This window comes from Kryptolebias marmoratus, linkage group LG14 (genome assembly GCF_001649575.2).
Source record: "Kryptolebias marmoratus isolate JLee-2015 linkage group LG14, ASM164957v2, whole genome shotgun sequence".
Lineage (NCBI taxonomy): Eukaryota > Metazoa > Chordata > Actinopteri > Cyprinodontiformes > Rivulidae > Kryptolebias > Kryptolebias marmoratus.
In genome coordinates, this window is record NC_051443.1 from 4,222,342 (window position 1) to 4,228,416 (window position 6,075).

Below are 6,075 nucleotides of genomic sequence, written 5' to 3' on the forward strand. Positions count from 1 at the left end.
GAAAGCCCGGCCACCAGGCGCTCGCCAACGTGCCCCACCTCCAGGCCTGGCTCCAGAGTGGGGCCCCGGTGACCCGCGTCCGGGCGAGACCCCTTTTATATTTGGTTAAATTTCCCTTAGCAAGTTGCACCTTGACCACAGGTTTTTTTTATAGCTGTCAACAAGCTTCTGAAATAATTCTGGCTCATATTTGACTACTCTTCTGGCAGAATTGGTAAGGTTAATTTGAATTGGTTAGTTTCCTGGCATGGACCAAGCCTTTAAGCATAGTCCATTGTAGCAAACACCTTCAGTGCATAAATAAAAAATAATGTTTCACAACACTGCATTATGTGAGATTAGCCTTAGCTAAAGATTAATTAACTTTAGCTCAGGTTTATGCATTGGAATCCAAGGTTCATAGCACAGTTTGAACCTCAAACTGTGTCAATAATTGAAAACACAATAGTTTTATTTTATGTGGTTTTATTGCAAAAAGGGACTATTTCCAAACTATTTTCAGATCAAGGAATGAATTATGAATTAAATAGTTCTAGTAATTCTATGGTAAAAAATGTGATCAAGGGACGAATCAAGAAATGCTGTCTAAGTTTACATTTTAGATTACTGTGGATAGAGAGGAAAAATAAACTCTTAAGCTGGCTCCTTTCTTAAAGAAATAAAAGCAGTAAAAAAAAAAGCCATGGTAAAAGCATCGAGTAAGCCAAAAAAAAAAAATTATAATAATTTCACTGAATGTGAATTGAATGTCCCAGTGTAATAATAAGCCAGGCATCATCATGTGCCAGCAAATCAGTGTGATCCCTGAAAACATGCACCTTCTGAATTCTTCTATTGGCAATGTTCTCCAGCAGCAGCAAAGCTGTCATTGTTTCACTATTACGCGCAAAATTCCACAGCTATTTATGGCCATGTGTCATTGTCTATACCTCGTCAGTCTCAGGAATCATTACACTTAACTTGTTGAGAATTAATATCAGCACCACTTATTACAAGATTTAGGTAAGAGTATATTTGAATCTGTATAATTTTGACCCTGTGTGAATTAGAGAAAACCAACAGCAAATTTAAACTTTACGCTCAACTCTTGATTTTTAAAATGACTGAAGTGGTATGTTGTATCATTCCACCTTGAAAAAAGAACAGCTCAAACCTGGTATTAACAGTCTGAAACTATTATGACATTGAGTTTTAGGTTAGAAGATTTGACAGGTACACTGTGGTACTCATTTAAATAAGAATGATTTTTATTGCAGAAAACTTTTTAAAAATTAAAGCTTTTTACCCTTTCACTTGAAATTCTGCACTCCTCCCCCTCCCTCTTCCTTTTTTCCCTATTTTCTTCTTCGTTCTTGTCCACCTTTGACTTCACTCTCAGTGAAGGAGGTCAAGCATTAGCACAACTATTTAAACACGGGCTACTCTTCTTTGCTCGTTTCTTTGCTTTCTTTTACTCTTTACTGACAAGTCACCTGTCAACAGGCTGGCAGCTCTGGCCTCTCCATTAGAGCTGTGGCTCCACAGTATTTCTCAGGCCCGTACACACACACACACTCTTGCTCCAAAACCCTCCTTGTAAGCAATGAGATCAATGCTGTCAGCTCCGAGCATCATTTGTCACACCGCTGCCCTCTCTTTAATGAGCTTGTCTAACTTCAGTCCCTTCCCTTTTTTCATTCTCCTTTTTACCTCCGCAACTTTCATTCATTGTTCATTTATTTGAATCTTTCAGCTCATAGGGCCACTTCTCTTCTGACGTCTTCTGCTGTTGCAACATTTGACTTGTTCACTGTTCAGACGATGATGACAGCTGTATGTTGTTGTAGTTGGTGGGGATTACAGTTTTACAGTAGTCAGTAATAAGGCAGTGGAGTCTTTGAAATAATGACACCACATTTAAAATTACTGTGTTAGTAGTTACAGAAAGTTGTAAAAGTACTTGTCTTGATCTTGTTTTATTGCCTTGCAACCTGGAATTTAAAAAACAATTTGGGAAGCAAGGAAGGAGGGGTTGCATCTTATATTTTACACAACAACAAAAACAAAACTTGAGTGTGCATATGTATTTACCTGCCAGCAGTTCCAGCATCAAGTCCCTTCAGGCACGTCTCCATGATCTTGGTCTATTTAGCCTTTGGAATTTTTGCTGCAGCGCCATCAGGTTGGATGGGTGCTGTTTGTGTCCAATAATCTTTAAATCAAACCAGAGATTCTCAGTTGGATTGAGGTCTGGGCTTTGACTTGACCAATTCAAGACATTTAACTAGTTCTCCTTAAACCAGTAGAGTGTAGATTCAACAGCGTGATCAGGGTCATTGTTCTGCTGAAAGGTGAACCTCCATCCAGTCTCAAATCTTTGGAAGACTCATTTTTGTCTCAATATTTTTTCTATATCTTGCAGTTTTCATTTTCTTTACTCTGACCAGTTGCCCAATTCCTGCTGATGAAAAATTTTCCCACTGCTTGATGCTGCCACCACTGTGCTTCATTGTGGTGATGCCTCAGATGTTGCGTTGTCCTTCATGGCCTAAAGGTTCAGCTTTAGTCTCTTGTGATGACAGCACCTTGTTCCATATGTTTGGGGATAAATTTCAATTGGTTGGTCTTATTTTATTTTTTTTTATCCATTGTTTTTTCTTGTCCCAGCTTCTGAGCAGCTTCTAGTGATGTCATGAACCAAGGTTGTCAGGAAGAGCAGTACAGAAAACCAGACGGAAACCAGCATAAAAGGTAAGTGGTTTATTTACACTATTTACAGGTGAATTCAACGGTGATGGTCGGGTGGGAGAAAATCTGAAACGGCATGAGGAGAACCAGGGGGAGTCTCGGGTACAGGTGAGAATGATATAATTCCAGTTCAGTAATATTTCTTTCTTGTTGCTTACAGGTTCGCTGAGTGAAGGAGGTTCAGGAGGATGACGTCCAGAAGAGTGAGTTCCAGGAGGAGGTTCCAGCTTCAGCGACAGGTAAGTTTCCACAGGTAAGTGATCCAAAAATCCGGACAGTTAATTATTCACAAGGCAGGGCACAGTGAGGCCTGAGACACAAAAAATGAGAGCAAGGCAAAAGTTAATACTTTACAAAAGTTACTTAAACAAGAGCTGAGGCTGGAAATCTGACCCAAGAGGCATGATGCTCCAGCGTTGATCTGGATCCAGTCGCAGGCTTAAATACAGGAACTCCTCATTAGCAGAACGAGGCACAGCTGTGAAGGAGGAATGCCCTGTCCCAGCAGCAGGGGAAGACAGAGCAAATCCAGATCCTCACAAGTGATCCTTTGGACAGATCCTCCCATCTCTGCAAAAGAACTGCCTGGATCCATCAGGGTTATCTTTGACCTCCTGGGTGTTTTGCTTGGTCCAAAAGTTGACCCTCTCTTGGCAGGTTTGCTGTGGTGGAATACCTATTTCTTTTACTTTTGGCAATTTAGTTTATATAAAATGCCCAACATTTGTTTAAAGTGAACTTTTTCAAAACAGCTACTTACTGGAAACAGGTTATGTATGCTAGAAGCAAAAAAATTATGGTGGAAGGTGTATTGAGAATGTACATCCATTAATACTTTCACAGGATAGGGATTTGAACTTGGGTCTTTCACTTAAAAAAGAGGGGCTTTCACCACTAGGCCAACAACATAGTCTTAAAAACCAATGTCTACTGAAGCCATGCTACATCCACCACTCCAGTCCTCAGGCAGCCTTTCAGTTCCTTATGAGTTACGGAAGAAACACCTCCTATCTTTTTTCACAGAAAATATAACGCAGTTTGTGCAGTTAGCTACTGTTTAAGCAGCAGAGCTGGGTGTACACACACAAGATTCAATTGCGAGGTGATGAAAATACAGTCTTGTTCCAAATGTTTAATTTTATTGAAAAGTGGAAATACATAAAATGTGGGACATGTCATTTGACTGTGAACTTTTGAAAAAAAGCTACTCACTTGAATCAAATGATTTAAGCTGGCAGCAGAAAAAAAAAATAAAGCATTAAACGGTCAAAAGAAAAAAGTGTAGGTTTGATGAATCAGACCCTTGTCTCCCAAATGAAAAGCAGGACCTCTAACCATTGTACTAATGCAGCACACTTGGATGTTGGGCTTACTGGAAGGTATTTATCCATTCTATCTCCACCACTCCTATGTTCTAATCGTGATGGACCATACCACTGTTAGAATGATGAAGTTGAAGTTGGGGGTGGGGCATAGGTTTTGATAGGCATAAATGTATCATTTTTTTCCAAAATTGGGGGAGGGTCTGGCCCTCCCTCCGACCCCACGGGATTTATGCCCATGTACTCAACATATCACCATGTTGAACGGCTAAATGCATAATTTCAAGAAACTTAAGAATTTGGATCTCGAGTTGGGCTAATTTCAGAACACGTTGGAACTCACTGTATTGGTCTTTGTGGCTGCATCTGAGAACTACAATTCAATCATGTAACATTTGCTGTGATGTTTGTCTCCTGTGTACAACTTTTACTTGACTTATTATGGTATCAGTGTTTTACTTAAAATACAAAGTTACTGATTTATATTTCTTTTTTAAATACAGTGAACCCTCATTTCCCACGGGGGTTACATTCTAAAAAGAACCTGCGATAGGCGAAATCCACAAAGTAGTCAGCTTTATTTTTTACAATTATCATACAGAACTATAGAATGAAATCAAAGATCAAAACCTGTTTTCAGGCCCAAGCATTTGTTTAAGAAATAAAAATAGAAAAGTTTTCTTACAAATAACTGATAGTTTTTCGAAATACTGTAAAATAATCATTTTAATAATCAACCTACAAGGTTGGACACATTGTGACTTACGTGTATTTCACAGTTCCTCTGACTGTGCCTCTTTGTGCTGACTCTGCTCCACTGAACCAAAGATTTATTTATTCCGTAATGGCGCCTACACCCACGTAGCCTCTACCTTCCTTTAGCATGTCCTGAAGTTTAACTTTTTCTGTGATAGTTAGCATCTTCCTCTGCCTTTTGGGCGCATCCGCAGGTGCCTTTGTCTGTGCAAAACGTTTCTTCGACATTGTGGGTTTTGTCATGGAGAAAATTTGCAAACGTGAAGTTGGCAAGTTGAACGCATTCTGTACTTAACAGAGATGAGGCACGGAGGAGATTGATTGACATTGGCCTACAGTCCCTTGGCCAATCAGGACACAAAACACAAAGCTTGTACATACACTGTAAAAAAAGCATAAAAAACTGCACTAAAAAGATCCACGAAACAGCAAAACCGCAAAAGGTGAACCGTGTTATAGTGAGGGTTCACTGTAATTATTTTTTTCAGTTTAAAAGGGCACTGTTGGCTGATGAATATAGTATAGTCAACCCTTTATTGGTTTGTGGCAGCTTATTTGTTTTGTAAAATATTATAATTTTTTTTTATATTGTTCAGATTATCAACACATTCTCTCAGGTTGTTTTGCAGTAAGATAGAACCATGGATAACGTGGTTTTGGCTTTTTTTAATGTAGGAGGAGGTAGCATGCGTCATTGTTCTAATGCTTCTGCTAGAAGGAGGGGTTTTCTGTTTCAAATTGGGGGAACGTTTGTTGATTTTGTTCCAAAAAGAATTCTTTTGGCACCTACCTGATATTTCCAGATCTATGCAGATTTTGTGCTTAGTGTGATAATGTATCTGAAATTATTCGCCCCCCTTTTTTAATTTTCTTCATTTACTTTTTCACATTTTGAAACTTATATCTATTTATGCCTCAGCTGAAGAGTCACCACTTAGTATGAATGAAGATATTAGGTTTACAAGTTTAAATTGCAAGTGCCTAAACAACCCAATTAAACACAGTAAAGTTTTGCAATATTTACACCATCTTGATGCTCATATAATTTACTTGCAAGAGACCCATTTAAGGGATGTAGACCACACCAGACTGAAAAGGAGCTGGGTTGGACAGATGCATTTTGTTTTTTTTTTCAGCAGATCAAGGAATGTTGACATACTTATACACAGATAAATTCTCTTTATTCATGTGTAAACAATTTCCAATTTTACTGGCAGGTTTATAATTGTCCTGTATATTGTATATTTATGACAAAAAGGGGCTCTTGTGA

At 38.7% G+C, this 6,075-nt stretch overlaps 1 long non-coding RNA gene across 1 annotated transcript; it reads right to left on the bottom strand.

Annotated features, from left to right (window-relative positions):
* Window positions 1-2,651: 2,651 nt before the first annotated feature.
* On the bottom strand, window positions 2,652-5,645 carry LOC108250178. The gene is made up of 3 exons (XR_001809269.2): window positions 3,121-5,645; window positions 2,886-3,037; window positions 2,652-2,793 (listed from the first exon to the last, which is right to left on the bottom strand). It is a non-coding gene; the product is annotated as an uncharacterized LOC108250178 (long non-coding RNA).
* Between the last annotated feature and the right edge of the window lie 430 nt (window positions 5,646-6,075).